Source organism: Haliaeetus albicilla, chromosome 13 (genome assembly GCF_947461875.1).
Source record: "Haliaeetus albicilla chromosome 13, bHalAlb1.1, whole genome shotgun sequence".
NCBI lineage: Eukaryota > Metazoa > Chordata > Aves > Accipitriformes > Accipitridae > Haliaeetus > Haliaeetus albicilla.
The window spans coordinates 4,710,162-4,735,075 of NC_091495.1; the positions used below are offsets into that span (position 1 = coordinate 4,710,162).

Sequence of the window (24,914 nt, forward strand, 5' to 3'; positions counted from 1 at the left end):
ATGTTAAACATTAGCTTACCCTGTGAGGAACCTCCAGAAATCAATAGGGATTGCACTACATGAGTAAGACTGGCAGAAGCTGATACCAATTATAAACTCAGATTGGCCCTCAGCTGGGTATTTCTGTCTGCTTTTTTCTTTTTTATTCTGCCTTTCTATATTCCTCCTCCCCCATGTCTACACCCAAGAAAATACAGAACCTTCCCTCTTATAGAAGGCATTTGAATGGTTGCTTTGCCTCTTTCTCTTTAACCCAAAAATATGAATATTTCTTGTTAAAGGAAGGTAATATTTGACAAAACTTGGCAGATTTTAGTGTATTTCTAAACCTGGAAGGAGCCCAGCCTTTGTGACAAAATGGAAGCAACAATTTGTGGCTTTTAAATGTGAAGTGGTTTATTTCTTCTTGAACAAAAAAGCATAGCTGAAATCACTAGAGAAAGCATTAAGGGAAGCAATCTGGGCTTAAAGAAAAGGAGATACAAGATCTGCATTTTTTTTTTTCAAACCAAAGTGCGTGGGGGAAGAGGTGGATAGAAACAAGGGGATGTATTTTCCATTTGCAATTCCTTTCCCCAAATTTTCCCAGAAGCAGAACAGACTGTAGTTGGGTAGAGGAACTGAAAGCCTAAAGATACTGGTATAGAGAAGAATACCAATGTGATGTAAAAGGGAGGTGGGAGAGAAAAATCCTTCAGCCTTTTATTTTGAGACAGCTCAAAGCTAAATTACATCTCGCTGCACAGGGAAACCATGTTCCCTGAGAGCTGCAGCTTGGGTTTCTGTGTTTCCTCTCTGGACTGGCCTCCTGCATTGGACTCCTCCTAAAATGTCACTGCCACGCACCACCTACAGCAATCTCCTTGCCTCAGCCCAGCCAGAAAAGCACATTTTGCTGTTGGAGCAGTAGTTGGGCCAGGGAAGCTGGAGGCGAGGGGGGGGCAGTTCCCCACTAGTCTTGCAGGGAAGCAACTCAGCCTTCAACCTTTTGGGTTAGCTCAATGCACTAAAGTAAACTTAGGTTAGGCAACCCTAAAAGCAAGCCGTTTTTTTACATCTCCCAATGAAAGACTTGTTAGTGTGTCAGAGTCGTTCATGTGGCAGAAACTGCATTTTGGATCAAAACCCATTGTTTTAACGGGAAATTTAGAAGCCGGCCTATTCTTGCTGAAAAGGAATAGTCAAAACCCCCCCCCCAGAAACAACAACAAAAAAACACCCAAAAAACCAACCCCACTGGGATCTCAGGAATGAAAACACGCAGAAATCATCCTTCCAATACTGATGTGCCGGCACAATAGATAGCAATGTTTTCTGCTACTGAATGACTATTGTTCATTCTGCCTTTTTCAAAGCCAAGTGACAGATTGTGCTGGAATTAGATGGGAGGCATCACTACCTTGAAGCTATATAACTGTCTGTGACTTTGCAACAGCGACTAGTTTTAAGCCTCTATTTCCCCCCAGTTTAGTAGGTACTTTTCCGTATGAATTAGATGTTTCCAGATTTTTTGAGCTTGTTTTTCACACCAGACACTGTCTGACTGCCTGAAACTATTGGATACCTAGGAAGTTAAAAAAAAAAAAAAAAAAAGAGCTGTGTCTGGCTCTGGTGTTGTTTTATGCTTATGTCCTAAAGACATGTCAGGTTGAAATAAGGTACACAGCATCTCTCCCATCCTCCTTCTTCAGCAGTGTCCCGGTTTCCATGGAAAAGAAAACCTGAAGCATATGCTGAAAGGGAATTGCAGCATGGTCAAATAGGTCCCTGATATAGATGACGGGGGCAGCGGGTCTGCAGGCACCTGCCCGGCTGTAGAGACAGAGCTAGCAAGTCAGGAGTGTCTTAGTCTTTCTGTAGATACAGACAAGAAGATTTATTGCTTAGTGTAGTATTGCCTCTGGGGTTGGAATTGGATTTCTCCCCAAATTGTTACTTCATTTCATGTTCTTTTCAAGCTCCTCTGCTGTGCAGAAAATTTTAGAAGGAAATGCCACTGGATTACACAGCTGCTGTCTGCCTGGGCTTTAAATGTGCCAATTTGCATCAGTCTGTAGGCAGCGCTGAGAACAGGCTGGGAGTGACTGCAGCCTTCCTATGTTACTAGTGGCATCTTACTTGCAAATCTGAAACAATTGAAGGATAAAGGTGCAGTAGAACTAGAGGCAGCCAGCTCTGAGCTACCAAAAAAAAAAAAAAAAATCCTTCTTTTCTTCCGAAAAAAGCATGTGTGAAACACAGTACTCTTGAGGGATGCCCTACAAAACGTCAGCATGAAGCTACAGTAATTGAGGGAAGAAAAATGAGGTTCACAAAGTAAAAATGTCTCCATTTGTGTAACTGAACAGGCTGAGAATGAAAATTGTTGAGAACAAGCCTGTCACTAAACACACTGAAAACTTTTTAAAGATAAATGGAAACAGTATCAGTGTACTATGAGAAAGCTGATTCCTATCCTTGTTTTGCAGACACAAATAATTTGGATAAGAACCCAACTGCAGAAATGCTGGTCAAAAGTGAAGCTCTAAAGCTTTGCAGTTACCTTTTCTGTTAACAGATAAGCAGGCATATCGCTATGGGAAGCATCACCAGGTAGCATCACTACAAAATCTTCTAATGTTACCTTTACAGTGTACGAGCAGGTTTTCATCTCTTAGAGAGACCTGCTATCTTGCTGTTCAGTCTTCAGGTTATGCAAGGACTTTGTACCTTGGCAGACTCAGAAGAGGAGGAGGCAATGTGAACAGCCTCAAAATTGGCTGTCTGCCTTGCCTCTTGTTAAATCAATTCTGGTGTTAACAGTTGTCCCTCGGGAACCAGACAGAGATGTTGGTCTAGGATTCCTACATGAAGGAACTGCCTTGCATGTTGGCTGCACATCCTCATTTTGGGACTGATATATATGTGCGAATAAAACGATTCAAATTTAGAATATCCTCAGACATTTTTTTATGCCCAAAAGCAAGGCATAAGCATCTGCTAGGGATGCATAGAGCACACAGATGTTAGAAGACAAGTCAACAAAACTTCAATTTAGTGCCATTTGCCCTTCTTCGTATGAGAGACTTTTAAAGGGTAGAGTACAGGAAAAACACTGTACGTGCTCAGTGCTTCCTTAGAGGAAGGTAATAAACCGTTAAGACACATGCTCTGTCGAACCAAATTAGTAAAGCGTAAGATTATTTAGTAATCACCATTCTAGAGATGCCAACCTTTGCTGAACGGTAACTAATGTTATTTGAAGACATTTCTAAATATTTATATCAACAATATCATGATTGCAATATTGGCTACTCATGAGTGCTTCACTCCTCAAGGTTATGTGCTTCATTTCAGTTGGCACATTTCAGGAGCTCAGTGTTCAGTATCACAATCCGAGCCTCAGGTGAAGCACTTAAAAGGCCTTAACTAGTAAATTAACATCCCTGTTTTCAAACGGGTGCGTGAGAGGAAGAAAAAGGCAGACTCTCGAGTTAGCACTTAAAAACTTAAGTAAAGATCATACAGAAATATTTAGAGAAACTAACTTGGACAGCTGCTGCTATGATTATCTTGTGGGATTCATTAAGGCCCTGTTTGACATTCAAATAAGTTCTTGTTTCTGGTGGCAAGAAAGAAAGAGAATATGTACTTTAAAGAAATTACAGGATTTAGAAATGAAGATGAAAGATTCAGAACCATCTTGTAGTTACTTTCTGCTCCCTCTGCCCTCTTATAAACTGGAAATATTATGACAAGAGTTACAGTGGCCTCTGATGTATGGCACAGAAAGAAATGAGAAAGTTAATAGGGGAAGCACCAAATTAGACACCTAAAAGAAGAGGATTAAAAGATGAATAAGAATATTATATCGCTTGTCAGCATGGCATTACAGAGCCCAACCATTTTTTTTCAGGTTTCATTAAGCAAATGACTGGATAGGGCTGCTTCTTTCACAGACCTGTGCAGCCTATTAAAAAGGCAGGATACTTTCACTTCAGTATTTACATGCCAACAACATGCAAGGCCTAAAAATTATTCCATGAACAACGGAAGTTCCTATGGATTTGTATTTTACATCTCTCCCCCTCATCCTAACTGGACATAACTTTTCCATGGAGCCCATTCCGTGAGTGGGACTGAGCAGAGTCCCTCCCCTGCTGCTGAGCATCCTCATAGCTGCTTCACAGGCATTTCTGAAGCCAAGGCACAGATGCTCCTTGTGCTTACTTTATTAAATACATAAGTGAATGGGGTTTGTATCACGTAATCTGCCCTTCTTCCTCCTTGACTCTACCCACAGTCATCCCATGACAGCATGTAAGATCAGCTAGAAGTTTCCACTATAGCTTTAAGGGAACTGAAAACGTGTGTGCATTTTGCTCCTTATTTATCATTCAGCAGCACTCAGGCTTAAGGTGTGGACCTTACTAATGCAAAATCAGAACTTGATGCATCTTGAGCAAATGTTTGCAGGTGTTAAAGTTGTCATTAGCCATTCAGGCTTATTCCTCTTGGACTCCCATTTGTTCCTGAATATCTACCAGCCATATACAAGACTATTTCTTTCCATATGTGGGCTGTAGGAGGTAATGCTCAAATACTGTGATGATGAAGATAATCTAAAAATATATAAAATCTGAGTAGATTAGGCTAAAATAAACACAGACAAGGATGTGTTGGGAGATGATCCTTTTACTTGAAACTTTCACCTTAGTGTGGCAAGGATTGAGAATTTTTGCTCTCTTGGTACATTATAAATCCTGCATTTTTCCCTAGGCAAAAAGATGTATTGAGAACAGCATAAGTGGGTGAAAAATATAAGAACCGGCAGATTGAAGGGTCACAGAAGATGTTCTGCTTTTTATCAGCTGATTATGTGAATTTTATATTTGGGGTTGTGCTGGTTGTATGCCTGGAAAAGATATATTTTATAAATAAAAAAAATCAGAAAAAAGCCAGCATATTGCAATATATCTTCACCTGTTATATGTAGGCAAACTCTTCTTAGGAATGGGTTCTCACATTCTGAGTGGTTTTTAAGAAGTTGATTTTGACCTTTAAAACCAATTTTAGTTGTATAGAAGTTTTGAAGCTAGACACATTAAAGACTGAGAGGCTCAGATATTGTAGTAACTGGACTGACTGGTACAATATATAGCTATCAGAAACCAGTAGGATTTTCCTCTTTCTCTTCAGTTCATACAGGTTTGTATTGCCTGGCATCTTGCTTTAAAATTTAGCTGGAAATAAAGCTCAGTCAAAAATCACTCTTATCAGAGTGAATTCCAAATGGTTTGGAAGATGGTTTTGTATCCAAGTGCCTCCGTTCCCTCAAGCACTCCTTTCTAGAAGAAATTGAGTTTTAAGTTAATTAAAAACATTAGACAAGATTCCAATTGGTCTGATTTTCCTTCACAAGACTTGATCTGCACTTCACAATTTCTGGCACATCCCCCTGAATAAGCAATATGTCACATCCCTGTTGCCATGCTGCATCTGTGGGACTGAATAAGTAAAGCCTTTCAGTTACAAAGGGATGTTCAGCCTGCACCACTAATTTCTAGTTCTACCTATAGGATCCTACTTGATTTACCAAAGGCTGCTCCCTTAGATATCTGCTCAACCTGTCTGAACTGGCTCACTGGAAACATAGTTCTTGGCATACATATTAGAAAAAAATGAAAGGAAGAAGCAGCAGAGTGGAAGGAAAATGATCAGAGAAAAGGCAAAATAACTGTTCCGTACTAGTTAATCCCCAAAAGCTTTCTTTTATCTTGCATTTTGCCACTGTATACCCTCTCAAATACTTAATTACCCCAAATTTTAAAATTTGTTGTTGTTGTTATTTTTACAGGGGCTGTGCAGATTGATCTGGAGGATCTCTATTTTGGATGCCATTGAGTAAGTATTATTATCTGCTCATTCTGACAGCTGATCTATGACAAAAAATCAGCTGTTATCATCCTTCTGTCTCTCTCCGTCTCAGGCTCAGAAGGAAACATTTCACTTGAAATATTCTCATTGCAAATTTCAGAATTTTTCTTTACACCTGACATTATCTCATGCATTCTGGCCCTCTGAAAAAAAGCCCCAGGGTTGTCTTTAACATCTTTCATACAGCCTACGCTTCAAAAAAGATGGAAAGTTTATGTCTTCAACTTCTATGCCTGGAACACATCTATACGACAGGAGAGTGCAGTTACAGAGGTGCTACAGCAAGGAGGTTAAATGCCCACAGACATGTCATGTCACGGAGATTGATTTAGTTTGGTAAGGCATCCGACACTTTCTTTTTACGTGGGGATGTTCCTAAAGGAGTATCTCATACTTCAGGAACACCCTTATCTGCTATGTGATCTGAATTAATCCTCTCTTACACTACATCCTCTAATTTGCCGTTCCATACTTTCTATTTCTTCTGCTGAAAGAATTTCCTTGAGAATCATGGTAAGTCTTGTTTCTTTACTGCTTATCAAGGCCATTGTCTCTTTTAGAATCAAAATACCATAGTGGAAATCTCCAACTCATCCTCTTTTAGATCCAAGATCCACGTGGGCATCAATTTCCAATGATTAAACCCCCTTTCCCCATTAAAGCATGTTTCTTAATCACTTGCAATGACACCAGGAAATCATACGCTGCCCAGCACAGCCTCCTGGCTTCTCTCCAGCTTTTAGCTACATTTTGCAATTATAGTGGCTCCAGAGCAGCCACACTTCCATGCAGAGTCACATTCCTTGCCATCTCTAGCTCTGTGCAACAAACGCACCCCATCAGGTCCTCGTTCACTTCAGGGTCACATCCCTCCCAGGATATTTTGATACCTCAAGCTTCATCTTTGCCTATCAGGGAAGACTTCAAAGCAGTGGTGGGGTCAGGGTTCAGATCCTTCTCTGGAAAAACAACAGATTCTAACTGTAGCTTATGAGGAATGATGCAAAGCAACTGATTGCATTTTGTCAAGGAGAACAAACTTCGCACAGGCTGTCCAATAAACAAATCACTTAAAACAATTTGCAAGCCATATTGACTCCACATTCTTTTAGGAGGTACCCTGAAGGATTTTAGAGAGACATTTATAGAGGAGTTGTACCTACCAGGAAACAAAGCACTGACTGAGACACTAAAAGGCTACCAGAGAAATCTAAGCAGTTCCACATTGGAGGGAATTTTCTTCCTTTTCTTGAAATGCAGAAATTTCAAAGTGCAAAGGGATTTCTAAAGCACAAGCAAAGACAACAATAGTAGGATAGCCTAAATCACTACGTCAGGACTTCCAGACACAAACTATCACGGAAGGAGGTACTCTCACACAAAACAGCAGGAAAGAAAAATGTTGCAGAAAAGGAAGAGGAATGCATAAAACTAAATGCTAGTCATATACATTAGTCCATTGATGAGTTACGATAATTAACCCACAGTGACACCAGAGGAGATTATTACTCTGTAACCAATCTTGAGAATATGAGGAGACCTGACCAAGCTCCCAGATAATGACCAGACCACACAGTTATCCCTTGTGCCTGGATGAGACAGAGCAAGAGGAATACAAAATACCCTGAAGGATGCTAAAATGTTTGAAGGATGTTTGCCACTTAGAATGGAAAGCAACGCAGGCAAAAGGGCTGGTGATACAAGCCGGACCCAAGATAACTGGGAAGAAAAGCTGGTATGGGTAAGTTTCTCAATGATCCTTCTGATGCCACGTGCTTACAAAAATAATTAAAGACAACCTGAATTCCTTGGACAAAATCCCTTGACTTCATGCCAATTTGCTCTAATGACATTAAACCTTGTTTTGAAACTGATGAGGTTATATAGGGTAAGGGCAGAAACTGGATCCCTGTTCAGGGAGACGCTTACCATTCTCCAGAGGATGACAGGTAATAACACAAATGCAGCTTTTACCCTTTAAACTTGACATTAATAATGCCAAGCTATTCCCCTTTCCACACTTATTACAACTAGCTGTTTTTGTTATTAATAGTAACAATTACTGGTAGTGCAGTAGTACCTAGAGATCTTAACCCAGATCAGCCCTATTGTGCTATGTACTTTGCAAACACCTAATGAGATGGAGCTTGCAGCCTCGCCCTGCCCGGGAGCTCAACTCTAAAAAGACAAAGCAATCAAATGGTAGGAGGAGACCAGAGCGCAGAGAGAAGGGAAGGGAATCAGCCAAAGGTCACATCTCAATGTCAGAAGGAAAAGCAAAATGAGGCGCTGGGCTGGATGATTGCCAGCACCAGCCTGTGCTAGCAGCAGCCTCTCAAGCCCCGGTTGATTTGTGCTGGTACCTTGGTGATACTTTTCCACTGATGAGGCTGGCTCTTTCAAAACAAAACTTGCACAAAATCCCCGGATTTCTTGCCCACGCTTTCATTTTGTGATGCAGATGTTTACTGGCCTCTAATAGGTAGCGTAGGTTACCTAAACAACCTGATTGATTAAATTTTTACACTGGTATCTGGTAAAACATTACCGAGCAAAATTTGAGCCCAGGGTACGGTTAACCAGAATAGCTTTGTCGCTTTTTTGATCCATGCATCCTCGGTTCTCTCCTGTTATAGCTTGTTATTTGACACAGGCAAACAACTGTTGGTCTCCTCTGCTCCAGCTGAAGGCAATGAATGTCCAGTGAGAAATACAAAAGCATGTTTGATAAGAACAACTACAGTCTGAACATCAGCATCTCATCTGAAGGGATCACAGAGCACTTTCCAAGACCGATTAAAAGCTCCACTCAGTTGCAGGAGGCTGGGAGATGGCAGCCAGGCTGACAACTGGCACATCCTCACTGCAGAAGGATGGGGAGGTGGAAATTTCGGTCAAGGATACGAATGCAAATCCTTGTTGCTACCAAGAGTCATAAAATCTGTAATAGTGAATCAGGGGATAACAAACAGGTTTTGTGCCTTTTTCTTTTTTTTTTTTTTAATCCCTTGAGAGAATTTAGGCTGTTTCTTGCCTATAAAATACATGGACATAAACCTGAACACCCTGAAACAAGTTAAAATAGATATATTTCAGAGAATCTAAATGTTACAATATTGTTAATCCCCCAAACCAGAAAAATCACTAAATTTTAAGAGAAGTCAATTCTTTTTCTTTGGGTTTTTTTTGGCACACTGCACTCATGTTTTCCAACTTCTCAAGAGCAGATACCAGAACTTACTTTTTTTTCCTAGAAAGCGGTATTTTAACATTATTGAATTATTGTTAAAGTGAGAAGCTTAGTAAAAACACCAACACTGAGACAAATGCCAATGCTGGTGATGCAAAAAACCACTAAGCCATTTCATCTGACTAAACAGCGCAAGAAACAAAGGCCTTTGAATTGCTAACAAGTTAAATCACAAATTGTAGGTTTCGCCTTTAAATATAATATACCACAAGAAACTTTATCACAGACGATTAGAGCTGGCATTAATTTGTGCTTAGCTTCCACTACCTAAAGCCCAAGTGCACCCTTGAGAGGGGAAATCCTTGTGCCTGTGGAAAACAACTGTGAACTTTGCCCTATGGTGAGTTTGCAAGAGGCTGACACAGGAAAAAAGGAGTGAGTGGAAAGGATCTGACTGGAAACACAATAGCAGACTTAAAAGGCTCTGATAAATGAAAAGTCATTCCAAGATTAGGGTCTCATTCAAAAAAATAACAAAGACATTTTCTGGTATGTGGCTGAAAATAGATTCCATATGAAAACGCTTAGTAGAGCTTATCAATATTTTTCATTCTCAGCTCTCTTTGAATAAATGCAGTATTTTTAAAAAACTAAAATGGTATTTTTAAAACTTCCTGAAATTTAGATGCAGAAGCTACACAATTATGTTTTCATTTTTCAAACCAATAGTGCAGTTTTAAAGATTTTGATGTTGCAATTCCTTCACACTTTTTCTTCCTTCCATCTGCCTGATCTTGTCCTCACTTCTCGTAAAAATACTATAAGGGAGGAAAAAGAAAACAACTTTCCTTGCCTGAAAACTGAGCTGACTTAGAGTCAGTTAATTCAAATGTTCCAGAAGCTTTGTGGAAAATTTAGAGAAAGCACGGAGAAATGTTTAGCATTTTCAGACCATCTCTAGGATTCAATGAATCTTTAAATCTCTCTTCTCAGGACATACCTAAGATTCTGAACTCTGTAGAAGACTGTTGCAGACAGAATTTGTTTTCCTTTTCTATAAAAAAAACAACAACTCATGGAATGAATCTGAAATGCAATTTTAAAAAGACAAAGCAAATGAAGGAAAACTATGTAAGTTTTCTCAGGTTGCCTAACATCTGTTCATGGTACAGAATATACCAATCAATATAATAATTCAGTTGTTTAACAGTAAAAGCACACCTGGGAAAAAAACTATTATTCTGTTGATACATTAGATATTAAAGCCTTGCAGCACAGAGTTAAACTGCTTGTAAGTGCAGGCTTAGCGCTACCAAGTTTCTTACAGGGTATCTTAACCTGGGAGCCGAGATAACCATAAATGGCACACAGGCAATCTCTCATTTCAGGAATCTCAGCCCAAAAAATAATACCCAGTCTCCCTAGAGCAATTTTAGTCTAAAAATTCACTCCAGTCCAAACGGACGAGAGATGTTGCTGTCTAGCTTTGTAACTCCCACACTTCCCTTCCAAAAGAAACTCCAGCAGAAAACTTGCAGCCTAGGCCACTCACGCCCTGGGAACAGGAATGCAGAAGACCATGTAGGAGAGCACCATCTAGTGACTAATACCACAATAATATCACTGCTGAAAACCGCAAGAGGAAGAAAAACACCAATCTTTTAATAGTAGTGTGCCATGTCCAGTTTCTTTTTACATTTGTTGTCTCTCTGTCCCTGGAGATGTCTCATTTTGACCAAATATTGTTGTAAGTCAAGAGGCACTTCAGTTGAAGTTCAAAACATTGCATTCTGGTAAAATGTATCCTCTATGTTTTAAAACAGGCAGGTTGTCTATTTGAATTTGCACTTTAAACATCGTAAATAAGCAGTGTAGGAATCTGGGAATCCAAAACACCGAAAACTCAATTCTGCAACCACGACTCAAGTGAATAATCATGAGACATCTGTGGGACTACTTCCAGGAGTAGGAAAAGCAGCATATGTCTCCAAAAGTGCTTAGAGCAGTACAATTCTGCCAATTTTATCATGAATCTTCTATCTATCTGCTGGTTGAAGCCGCAGCTTCTGGAGTCAAGTGCTTCCATGTGAATCTGAATTTTAACCCAAAAAGACAAATTACTTTCTAACTCTGAAGTTCAGAGAAAAAGCTTGGTGAAGTGTGAGACACATGAACCCCCCAAACTAGAAATTACTAGAATGAGTAATAAAGTAGCATATTTTAAAATCTGTTTGAATGCCACTGAGAGACCGTGGGCATGGGTGTCTGGAGATGACAATACTGAGCAAACTCTCTGAACCCCACTCTTGGGTGCGGCAACTCAGGAAATCAGCCCTTCAGGAAAGACCACCGCACCCAAACTCTACAGGCTTGCTCTTCTGCCGCTGCCTTCTGCTATTTCCGAACAACCCCGTGCAAGAGGTTGGAAAACAGTTCTGCATTGCTTTGGGGAGGAAGGGGGAGGAGAGGGGATACTGACAAATCCTATTTATTTTCACAGATCAAATGTGGCAACTGCGGGTAATTACAGTTGTATTAACTCGTACAACTTGTAACTACAATGCATCTTCTTCAGCAGGGAAGTAGCCTAAATGCATATACAGCCGTGAGATCACCAGGTGCTACTGTATTACTCCTCTTTGTGCTTCTATTAAAAATATAAACTAACAAACAAATCTAATTACATGGCTTGTTTCTTCCCATTTCCACAATGATCCCAGGTTTTCTGGGATAGTAGAATGAAGCAACCTGAAGTACCAAATGTTTCCTCTTCATTGTCTGAAGTCTGGCAGGTCATATGGTTATAACATGCTATAGGAAACTTATTTTACAGTGTTTCTGTTGGTGTTTTCACCATTACATGAATTTTTTATTGCTGTTCACTCCAGTTTGTATCCTTCAGTGAGAAGTCAGCATAGCATCTAGACTCTACATCTTCAAGCAAAGGACTTTTGCAAGGTGATGGCCACAGTGGCTCTGTTCAGAGGTTTGCTCTTGTGGGGGAGGCAGGCAGGTCTTCCTCCTAGTTGCTTCTGAAAGCATCTTTCTTCACTGCACTTTCCGTCTGCACTCTCTTTTGTTTACCATTAAAGTCAAGTCTGTGTGTTTTTCCCACTCTGCCTGTTGCATTAGTGGCACTCTGACATGAGACCTTCTCTGGATGGGAAATGTTTGGTGAATTTTTAAACACCATTATTGATTTCACATTAATTTTCTTTATGAACGAGGAAAAGCTCTTATGCGAGGCTGTAACAGCCAAGAAACACTTGACAAGCTGTTTAAAATCTACTGCCTGGAACCAGCCTGATAGATCAACTAACTTATTTTCCTTATTTAAGTATATTCTTTAAACATACCTTATCTTCACTGATTAGTATTATCCACCCTGAAATATATAGCACAAAAGTGATTGGATATTACCTGCAGCAGAGGTGACTGCCTCTTGGACTTCTGCTACAAGAGGTATGGATTTTTTGCCCAAAGCTGGTTTTTTTTCCTTTCCTTCAATGGCACATGATTAGAACATAATGATTTTACCTCTGCACCAACCAACACCACTTCTGTGGCTTCTGTTTTAGGGCATCAAAGCTGTAAAGGGGCAGATTTTTTTATATAAGCAAACTTCTTGCCTGTTATGTCAGTTTATTTCACATCCTGTAAGTCTCCTTTTGGATACAGATTATTGACTGCTCTTCAGTGAGTAACTTTTTAGTCATTCTTTGGCCTCAGAAAATTACTTTTGAAATGTTTTATGCAAGAGTATTCATTATGAACAATTAATGTACTGAAAACGTCACCACCTCGAGAAGGCATTATATAAAAGATGAGTAAATTTGTGTTCACACATCATTCAAACTTCCTGCACTTTTCATTCTCTAAAATGTCTTACATTGTAGTACAATAGCTTCTATGAATTTGATGACCTGAATGAAATAATTTCAAAACCACCTTACTGTGTATTTTAGAAAAGGAAAACAATTGATTAAGAGTTTTCTTTTCTCTACCATTATTTTTAGGTAAGACATCTGGCAGCTTGATAGTAATTCAAAGTACTTACTCTGGAACATCTCTTTGCATGTTTTTTAGCCAGAAGCCAGAAAAAAGTGGTTCAGAGGAAGCTACAGTCTACATAGAGACATTCATGTAAAGTCAGAAAAGTCTTTTGTATCAACTGGGGGGTGAAAGGGTTGCTTGTACCCACTTATCCTGATATTTATTAACTTTTAAAATGTAGAACTATCTGAATTTGAACCTCTTAAACTTTTCCCCTTGACATGTGGGAGGATCTCAGATTGTTTCACTTCATTTAGTGAAGTTTAAGCCTTAAATATGATGGGTGTTTCACACCACAGTCCAAATGCTCTAGAAAGTATTTTAAAGATACAGCCAGCTAATTAAACAAATCCAGGAGCAGCAGATTCTAATCTAATTTACAGTAACATGTGAAGTAACAGCATCGGTCACTGCAGTTGGTTTGCACTGCTGGAAGGGAGATCAGAGCATAGGTAACTACCTGACTAGCTGCAGTCATGGGTAGCACATACCTCTCTCATCATGTCACAGCACCACACCTAGGAGAAGATGAGCAGAGAAGTTCAATGGCTCGTTCCTCCTTGGCAAGAACAAAGTCCCCCAAAACCCAGGAGAACCTTCAGCTCTGAGCTCTCAAAGTCATTGATTGACTTCCTTCCCTGGTGACAACAGTTGCTCTTCCAGGACACAATACGAGCGCCGTCTTTTTACCTTTTTAAGGGGAGAGGCACAAGAAGGCTTGTGTTCATGAGAGAAAGGTTTCTTAAGTGGGCTTTATTAATTTTTTGGCTGACAGAGTAATTGCTAAGTTTAATACTGAATTAATAGCAGCATGAATTTTAGACAAAAGTCATTAGATTGCAGACAGATTAGGGATAAATATGCCAGTTGTGTATCTCTCATACACTACAATAAGGGAAATACTGTTGGAAAAAGTCTGTATTTAAATTCAGATGTATGTGGCAGGTCAATTAGAATTGCTTGCTAACTATAACACAAATACTTCCTCTTTGAGTGTGCTATAGTAATGAATATCGTTCCCCTTTTATCTCACAATATGAGTGATGAACAGGATGATTCTAATTAAACCAATGCCAAACATTCCATTCCCCAATCTTCATCTTTTTACATTCCTTCACTGACTACTATTCCACACCTCCAAAAAATTTGCCTCATAAATCAGACTGCTACCTTCTTTCTCCCACACTTCACAGGCTGAGTATGGAAATATTACGTACACATAGTCCAACACAGTGTCTTGCAACAGAATGTAGTTAGCTGTCAAGACGCTCATGCAGGCTGTGGAAACTCTATGATTGTGACAGCTGGACCTCCCCTATCCACCCAAACACGTTCAGAGCTATGCAAAATGCGAGCAGTGGGCTGCCACAGCCCAGCACTGCCCAACATTTGACTACTGCAACTAATGCCATGTTGGAACAGAGTTTATATATAGAAAATTGTATTTGATGCTTTTCTTCTAGTTGTTTTCTGCATCACATATCACTGAAAAAAATGAAGTAAAATGCCCAACTCCATTTTTTGTTGTGAACAAATATTATGCTAGTCCATACTGAACATTGTTCACGGAAGTAATGCTATCTACACAGATGTAAACCTAAAAAAACCCAACTCACATCAAAACGTGCCTGGTTTTGCCAAGTAACGTTACAAGACAAAGTCATCCATTTAATCACAGACAGTAGTAAGATCACCAGTTCAATAAAAAAGGAAGACAAAGATCAGCTGTTAAGAAATGAAGATTACAAAACAAACAATAAAGGTTGAACATTTATAAACTTCTAGAGCAACAGCTAGTCTACCTATCTTGAACATGCACTTGCAGTGACTGTCAATAACCTGTATACACAAAGCAGCATAGACACATCACTTCCCTTTATCCCATTCCTAACAGGAAAATTCTCTAAAATATTAGACTAGTCTTGTCTTACTCAAGTTTTCCGTCTCATCTTGGCTAACTGAGACTTGAAAATACATGATAATCTTGATTTTCCATTTTCCTCTTCTGATTTGCTGTGAAGAAAACAATAAAAATTTAAGCTGAGGAACGAGAAGATTTACTGTGTCCCTGAAAGTTGTACATCTGAGTTTGTAGTACTGGACACAGACAAGCTGAGGAAAAAGAGACTTTAGTTAACATACTTAAACTGGCTGTTCTGTAAGCTGTCCTTACAGTGAATATGCATTTACCTACACTGTATAAATTTCTTCAAAGCCTAGATCACACTGATGCTCATCACTAATAGTCAGTGGAGAGGATTTTACACTGCTATTTATCTTATTTACACATACATTCTTCTGAAGGGATGACCTCTTCTCCATCTCTGCTTGTCAGCATAAAATTGATGAGATCCTGAGACATTAGTTATAGGCAACCGAGACAGAGCATCTTCCATATACAGCACAGTTATTCTTTATCAGTTAATTTGGGTGAATTCCTGTTTTTGTGTCCTTTGCATAATAAAAAGGTCACGTATCTTTTGGTATTTATGTTCACGTGCTGGGTGATATATAGTCAAGACTAGAAAATACACACCTATAAGGCATATACCACACACACTGCTAAAGAAGCAATGCAAGCACTAAGTTCCCTTCCACTGCAAAATCCTGGAGTCTTCCAGAGATGCAACCTACCACTCCACCACTCACCCCGGCAAGCATAAACACCCATCATCTCCAGATTAGCTAGTTAGTGGCAAATAAACATTCAAGACTCGTTACAGAGATTGTCACCCTGAAAGTGAAACAGATCAATATTCCACACAAAATAGCCTTTACTCAAAGTCCTGGAGTCTCAAGAGGGACAGAGATTAAAACACTACGCTTCAGCCAGCAATGCCATAGTGAAAGGCATCGAGAATGGTATGTCTGGAGAAAGTGAGAGCTGACCTACTGAGGACAAGAGGACAGAGTTCAGATCTTACCAGAGAAACAGGGTCACTGGGGATACAAAAAGATCACAACCAAGGCTTTGACTGATGTGATAAAGATGGGGTAGGGAAACCTTCTAGATCTAGAATAACCTGGGGTGACAGCTAAGCAATGATTCAAAGGAGATACTTGCAGCATGGTACCCTGAAAATCTATTGTATTTTGTCAGTTATCCTTAGCAAAATACTATATGTTGTTGATTAGCTGACCCTGCTTAGGTGTAGGAATGTTTACATGTAAAATGGAGTACAAATAGGAGGAAAAATGTCCCCACCATGTGGGTAACTGGAAAAGCCATGCAGCACTGGAGAAAGTCATCCGTAGGTACTGACCTGTAAGACACTCCCTGCCAACTTATCTGCCACTTGCCCTCAGCAGTGGAAGTCCAAAGCTCCTGGAAGGCAACCACCACCATCACCACCACGTGGCAATGAAGAGAAATGAACTGCTTAAAGTCATTATGTAGCTTAAAGGCTATACTCACTGTGTGATCCCAAGTTGGTCATCTTTTAAGTCCATGCTGCCACCTGCTTAAATGGATAGCTCAATCAAGAAACATAATGTGGTGCTTCATCAGCAGCCCAAACAGATCCTACAGCAGAGCAGCTATGTCTGAGAGTGTTCCAGTAAAACATACCTAATTAAAGATGACATTCACCCAAAGGCCCAGGGAAATGCTAAAGGCATGCTTCCAGGATCACAGTAAGCCAATCTGTATGCAAGCTTCCCTCACCACATAGGGGCCATCTTTTCCCACCACTTCTCTGCACTAACATTTGCACATGTGCCTGAAAAATAGCTGTGCTTTCAGCTGGATTAGTTTTCACTCAGATTACCTCCTTGATCTGCCTAGCTGTGCTGCTGCTGCATAAATGCTAGTTGACAGAACAGGGGACAGGGTAGGGGCAGCAAAAAGATGCCTGTGAAGAGCATGATTGCTTCTTAATGGCAATGATGCTTTAGACCCTAACCGCAAAACGCTCTTCAGGACATTCAAAAACCCTTTCTGGAGAAATATCTTTCGGTCACAAGTATAACTAAACCTTTTGCCCCCACTCATCAGACAAGCCATGACTGAGAGACCCAATGAGACTGCGAGATGGATAAAAAGGACCTAGACTCCTCTTTTCTAGCTGCCCAACACAGAGAAAGAGTATCATGGTTTAACCCCAGCCAGCAACTAAGCACCATGCAGCCACTTGCTCACTTCCCCCACACCCTGTGGGATGGGGGAGAGAATCACGAAAAAAAAAGTAAACCTCATGATTGAGATAAGAACAGTTTAATAGGACAGAAAGGAAGACAATAATAATGATTATAACAATAATGAAATTACAATACTAATAAAGGATTGGAATACACAAAACAAGTGATGCACAATGCAATTGCTCACCGCTCACCAATCGATGCTCAGTTAGCTCCTGAGCAGCGATCCGTCCCCCCCAGCCAACTCCCCCCAGTTTATATACTGGGCACGATGTCACATGGTATGGAATACCCCTTTGGCCAGTTTGGGTCAGCTGTCCTGGCTGTGTCCCCTCCCAACTTCTTGTGCCCCTCCAGCCTTCTTGCTGCTTTGACATGAGAAGCAGAAAAATCCTGGACTTAGTATAAACACTACTTAGCAACAACTGAAAACATTGGTTATCAACATTATTGTCATACTAAACCTAAAATGTAACACTGTACCAGCTACTAGGAAGAAAATTAACTCTATCCCAGCCAAAACCAGGACAAGGAGCAAACTGGCAAGACATACACATCTGACATGCTACACCTTTTCCCCCTGCCCCCCTCCCTGATTGGGTTAATGGGAATTAATTTCACAACCTTTCTATATTTGAAGAACACCTCTGTAGAAAAGGATAGTTTTGGAGCAAGACATTTAAAATGGCATTGGTCTACCAGGCAGCAAAGTGAAAAACTTCCTCATATTCTCCCTCTTTAGCATGAAGAACTTGTTCCTACCAGTAAACAAGATCAGTTGTTGGTAGGGTAAAATTGTCAGATAACAGCAACAGCACCCACACCCACCTGCTCTTAAGATTTGAAGTGAAGGTTAATTGTACCACATGTATTCCCGTGCTTATGGCAAGACTACAGACACTTTCAGTTTCTTGTCTCCAGGACCGAAAAGTACCACTTCTCACTGCTGAGCCTCCTCTGCATGGAGATACTGAATCCCATTCAAGAAGCACCCTTTGGATGCTCTACAACGCCGCCAACAGTTTGACACATTGAAAACAAAGACTGGAATTTCTGGTACTCATTTCAGATTTAGCTGCTCATAACGGAGGTGAAGCAAAGTGTCCTTAACTGCTCCTGCCACTCTAGGCCTGTCTTGGATAAGCACCAGGGAGCACAAGTGCTTTGTAAAAATGGGGAGCTGAGAACGCCACTGAGAGATCTGGGGGGGAAGAACTATCCCCCAAACTAGCAAAATCTTCCCTAAAGCAGCTTATTTTTTCTTTGGTAGGTCTAAATCTGGAGGCAGGCCCTCATACAACTCCAGCCTCTTGGTATAAAATGATTGATTTTTCCAGTTGGTGGTATTGGAGGTACTTCTTGTAACCCTTTCTTCTTTGGGCCCTGACTCTGACTCAATTCATTATGCTGAAAGAGTTGTTCAGTCTGTATCCTCTCCAAGGCAATATAAACAACAGATATACTGGCCATATTTGGGGGCAGGAAACCCCAGCTCTAAAGACAAAACTTGTCATATGGACACATTGTTGATGCAATGAGCAAAACAAAAGTAGACTCCAAGAAATAAAAGCAAGTCCAAGACAAATCTGAAACTAGAAACTAACTCCAAGATCTAGGGAAATTTCTTAAATCTAAGCCACTAACTTGAGACGAACTACAAGTATATGGTGTAGCCCATGCTTTTTTATCTCTGTACATGTATGTTTGAAAAGGAGTAGTGAGAAGCACACCTTGAATGAATGACAACCACTGAGTCAAAATATTATCTATCTCAGTATTATATGGTGTCTATACAGATCATTCAGGGGAATCATGCTATTTTGACAGGTCACCCATAAAATTATGTGATTTATACCCAATGTATCTTTATTTGAGCAATGAACCTTTGTAGCAGTTCAGACTATCTGAAACATCTGAATTCAGTACAATCCAGAGGACCAAGCTTGGGAACTTCAGTGGAGGGCAGTGGGTGTCACTGGGAAAACAAGGCTGAAAACATAGATGTGATGCTCAAGACAGTTCCACCTTCACATGCAACACATGTCATCCACTCTACCTCCTCAGCATAAATTCCTGTCATTGACTGTAAGCTAGTCTGCACAGTGACATCTCTGCCCCAATGCTACCTTAAAATTGTCATTCAGGTTTCATCTCTAGTAGAAGCTGTTGCTCCTTTCACTCTGAGCTCCAGACCTTTTACACTCCTGATTTATAGCCGGGATTGAACATACCATTTTCTCAATATTTCATTGACACAAAGGTAGCTATTGACCCCATTTCCCACATGCTCCCATATACAGCGCATCAAGCTGCACAAGCAAGCATGGTACTGAGCCCCACTGCAAGCCTGCTTCTGACTCTCAGGGGCCAATGCGTCAGTCCCTGTCTGACAGCCCTGACAGAGGCCAGCACCCAGAGCTCTGTGGTAGCAGCCCACAGGACCACCCCCCCTACTCCATGCCTCCCTCCTTGCTAGTGACCTAACGATATAAAACTGGGTGCTTTTCCCATCAGCTGGCACCCCTCAGATGAAAGAGCTTCATACTCCCCCTCCCTCCCCTGAAAATACTCCCAAAAAATCCAGCAGGCAGGTGACATGTACGTATCTACCTGGTTATGAGATTTCTATCAGGAGAGCCAATAATGCTTTAAAATTCAGACACCATCCCTCCAGGACTTTTTTCAGCAGTTATTTTTATTAAAAAAATTAATGAGAACTGAAGTACCATTCAGGCTTCTAGAGAGGTTTTGTTAGGGCAGAATCGAAATTAACGTGTTAGATAAACATGTTGAAACAGTCATGTAAGCTTATAGGAAACAACACACATCTCCCCACCCCGAGGTCATTATTCTTTCTGCAGAAGCCAGGTTGGTACAGCAACAGAAAACATCCCAGCCACAGACATTCACCCAGAAGACAACCCACTAAGGTCAGCCAACATCACGCTAGATTTCAGGAGACGCGGATTCCAGGTAAATGAAGTGGAGATTTAAGAGTCTTTTTCTGTAGAGTGGGAAGATTTAGCTGCATTAGGTCGGATGTAAAACACAACTAGGAAGAACTGAGGGTCAGAAAATTGCAACAAAATGGCATTAGTATTTTTGAACTGCAGAGCAAGCAGGTTCAACCAGTTCTAGGTATTGCTAACTATTTCTGAAAGGCTCACTTCTTCCAAGCTTGTGAGAAACAACCCTCTAGGTTTAAAGAATTTAAAGTCAGTAGTCCACACTGGGTCAGTCCCAAATCTTCAATGCAGTATTTTTAGTCCAGGGATATATTAACAGCTTATGAGATGGTTAGAAATAATAGGCAAAAGTCTTATGCTTCTGAAAGCAGTAATGTGACACTGTGGAGAAAGCCTTAGATAAGGACTCCTGTACCCTGGCTTCTATTCCTGGCCCTGTTAATAGCCTATAAATGCTCCTGGGCAAGTCCTTTCAGCCCTTTTTGCTTCACTTTCATCTGTAAGGAGAAGAAGAGACATGTGGCTCCTTTGCAAAGCCACTTGAAGCAATTAAAAAGCATGATAAAAACTGACTTGTATTTCTTGTTCAAATCCACAAGCTGTAGCTAAAGGGTCTGCAGTGAGCTTTGTGTAACAAACTGCAATAGTGCTCTCAAAATATTTCCTGTTCTCTCACAAATATTACGAAGCAAAAGCTAGTGAGAATACTGTGCATTTTCCACTTAATTGCAAGCCAGGAATTCAGTGTTTTTTCTTCAATTTGCAATTTCTGAACAATTTTTAAACAGAGCTTTAGGCCATCATATACAAGTTGAAGGCTGTTCTTATCTTTTGTGAACCCCTTAGAAGTAATCCACAGATCACCATTCACTGAAATCTACTATCCTAGGCTTGTTTTGATCAACTTAAAGCAATACTCACATCCTCAGGGCAAGTGAGGACTGTAGCGACTTACATGAATTTGTCCCACATTCAAAGCATTTCTAACAGTCTCTGAAGCAAGGTTTTTCAGGTTGCTAGTAGATGTGTACATTAAAGGGAATAAAATAGTGGTGATTCCTGCAGATCACCCTGGGCTGAATCAGCCTTGCTGACTTAACAGTTTACACCGCCCCACACCCATTTCCCAATCCTGCTTATTCTGTGGCCCCACCATCTCTAGTCTCTCATCTATCCTCTACTGAGATTCTAGAAAAGAAATACTTAACTGTTCTATTATCTTGGTCAGATCTTCAAGTTGTTTTAACTGCCATGTTCACTTTTGAGCAAGTCAGCTGAATCAAAGTTGCTCTTCTGTCTCTGCACATCATCCTAACAAATAGGAAGCCCTTTATCAGTATTTCCTTCACTACAACTTGCACTACTTCTTTCTATGAAGCTGCCTCATTAGCTACAAAGCTCTAACTATTCTATGTTAACACATAATAAAGAAGTTACTGTTATTATCACTAAGCACTCTGTGGCATGCCTTCCTCCATGCAGGAAGGTAATCTCTTCAAAGCAGCAACCAACTCTTCATGTACATACAGAGAACCAAATATCATTAATGTTTAAATACATATACATTGGAAATGCAGTGCAGCTCAGACGATAGTCTCATATGATGAGCTAGCACTTGACAACTCTGCCCAAATTACTTATGCTGTAAACCATCCAAGTAAACTCTTCACCCCGGCCCTATGCCTTTCTGTTCATAGTGTGAAGTTGTTCGTGGGTCACCAAAAGGTGATTTGTGGCCAACATAACCAGTCTAGCAAGCATTTATATCGTAGACAGTTATGAAAAAAATCACAGTATAGTTTAGTTCCACTTTTCATTCCCTCTCTTCCCAATTTAAATAAAGAAAGAGCTGTCTTGACAGAGGCAAAATTATCTTGCCAGTATAAATTGCACCCACATTCAGGAATGGTTTATTAGCACATCACACAGGATGGCTTAAAGCACCTCCACAGCGGTCAATACAATGAAGCCTTAATATTATTTTGGACTTTCAATGGCATTTTCATCTTTCATTGGCACAGAAGAGTGTTTTTTCTCTCAGAGGCTATACAGCAACAATGGAGACACAGGATGGCCAAGTATAACATTTCAAAGATTGACCTACAAAACCGAAGTTATGATGACCAAGTCCCAGTTGTCACCAATCGGACACGGTAGATTTAATTTTGTTATGAGAAGAGATACAGAGTTCTAGTCAAAACTGTTTTGATGAGTTCTCAGGTTTTCTAATGTCTGGTCTTCTAAAGCACAGCCTAGAGTATCAGACAGGAGTACTGTTAACTACTTCTCTACCCCATGCCTTGTAGGCTACCAATTAATGCTTACAGGTATCACTTTTTGCACCAGTAATTTATTTAGTAACTTCATCAAGTTTCTCTTACTCAGTACATGAGGTTCTCATTCTATCAACTCAGAGCATTTTTCATGAGCTTCTGCATAACCTTCTGTAGGCTGCTCTCAGTGCATTTTGGCTAAGTCAGTGAGACCACATATTGGAACTGCTTATACACAGACTCACATTCTTCCCATTTACACTAAGTTTTGCCAGACTCCCACCATCACATCCCTAACACAAGTTACCACCTTAAGAAGCCAATTACAAAAAGTGGGTTTTAAGCCAAGAGATCATTTGTTTTCAATCTAGTTCAAGACTTTTTAAGAAAGTCTAAGGCCTGCTCTGAGTCAAGTTTTTAATAAAGTTTTATTCTAATATCAGAAGCTTTAGATTCTTATATGCTTTAGGTTAAAACTAGTTTGTCATCCATCTTGGCCCTTGAACAGGTTTTCAAAGATTTAGAGTACTAGAAGTTTGGAGTACACCAATATTGAGCCATTTCAGGTAACCCTGCAACACTAAGAATTCATTGGCTAGGTCTTGGTGAAGAGAGCACAACTAGAACAGTTGAACAGAAATGCAGTTAAACTACTAAAATACTGCATTTTAAAGATTATAGGTTTTTAATGACGTGAAAATCTTTAATCATGTCACAGCAAGCTCGGCACAGTTCTTGGGTACAGTCATTCTTCCCATTCAAAAGTTAAAGCACATTTTCACAATGCTGCCATCAGAAGAAAAAATATTTTTTATGAAATGTACATGTAATTGTGTAGCTCTACTGAATGTTTAGTACACTAGCCTGGTAATAGTTATGACAGAAACATTTATTCTCTTTCCCTATGAAGTTCTTTCCACAAGAGCTTAACTTTATTATTTCTTCCCCTACTATTAGAGAAGGTGGCAAGAATTACGTTTCAGGCATGGAAAACAATCCTTCACTGTTTCTCCAGTCATTCCTCAAGGCAACAAAATGCTAAGTCTAAGAAATGCTCCTTAACAGCTACGGCAATGATTTTTGGTCTGATACGAACTTAAAAGTACAATTTTCACTTTACTTTAGAAGCACAAGTATAAATATTTTTAAAGCTTTTTTTTTTTAAAGCTGTCATTTCCTAAAGTTACTTTATACCTTCATTTGTCAGCTTTGAACAAGCTCCTGCCTAATGAGTTTTTAATTACAACCATTTATTTACATTTTATACCAGATAACACACTTTTGTTTTTCAGGCACTGACAAGGGCCCTGGTTCCGCAGACTCCAAGTGCTTAGTTTAAGTAGGACTACACACAAACCCACCTTTGCAGCATTAGAAGCAGACTCCTGAGCGACCCTGCAAAGAGAAGATATCTTCCTTACTGCTTGGATTTTGCCATCCATTTTATTAAGTGATTTCTGAAAAGAAAAAAAAAAAGCACAACTAATTTCTTTTTTTTTTTCTCCTCTCAGGCCACCGGCTGAGCACCAACGTGATCAATATGATAAAGCAGGAGAAGCCTCACACGCTGTCTAAACTGCCAGCCCAAGATAAACAGCATACTGTTGTATTAGCGGAAGGCAATGCAAACGCGGGTGTCCACGCTGACCAAGGAACAGATCTAATCCCCCCCGTGAAAAAGTTGTTACCAACCAGTCAGGAAAGAAGCAAGCCGGTCCGTGGAAACCGGACCCAGACGGCACCCCCAGCCCAAGCCGCACCGCGGCTGAGCCCACACCCAAGGCAGGGTTACCAAGACACACAGCACACACAACAAGGCACACTCGGCGGCAGCCTCCCTCCCTCCCCTGTCACCCACGGCCTCAGCGGAGGGCGCTCCGGCCCCTCCGCACTCCCCCTCCTGCTGCCTCACCCGCGGGCAGGCTCCGCGGAGGGCCCGGCGGCCACCCGTGGGTGCGGGCCGGCCGGTGACAAGACGCCCGGGGCTGCCCTCACAGCGCGGGCTGCCCTCCCACCGGCCCGCCCGCCCACTCTGCCCTGGCCCACCGGCCTTCAGGCGGATCCGGTAGGACGGAACGGGCCGGCCGGCGCAGACGCGGGCCTGCCAGGCCCCGCGCCTGCGGCCGGCTCCCGCACCCTCTACCTCAAGAAGACGGCGATGGCGGCGGCGGCCGCCATTACCGCGCGGCCCGGCCCCCGCGCGGCCGCCACCCCCCCCCCCCGCGCGGGGCCCGGCCCCGACCCTTATATCCTGCTCCGCCACCCCACCCCACCCCGCGCCGCGCCGCTCGCTCGCTCGCCCGCCCCTCCCCACCCCGCTCCCCATAGAAGCGGCGCGGGGATTGGCCGCGCCGCCGCCGGCCGGCTGTGTGGGAAGCG

At 41.1% G+C, this 24,914-nt stretch overlaps 1 long non-coding RNA gene across 2 annotated transcripts; it reads right to left on the reverse strand.

Moving 5' to 3' along the window:
- Positions 1-17,352: 17,352 nt before the first annotated feature.
- LOC138688524 (uncharacterized) lies at positions 17,353-24,813 on the reverse strand. Of its 2 annotated transcripts, XR_011327380.1 has the most exons (3): positions 23,897-24,813; positions 21,471-21,573; positions 17,353-20,759 (listed from the first exon to the last, which is right to left on the reverse strand). It is a non-coding gene; the product is annotated as an uncharacterized lncRNA (long non-coding RNA). The 2 variants fall into 2 exon arrangements; XR_011327379.1 differs by lacking the exon at positions 17,353-20,759 and having other exon boundaries at positions 21,471-23,321.
- Between the last annotated feature and the right edge of the window lie 101 nt (positions 24,814-24,914).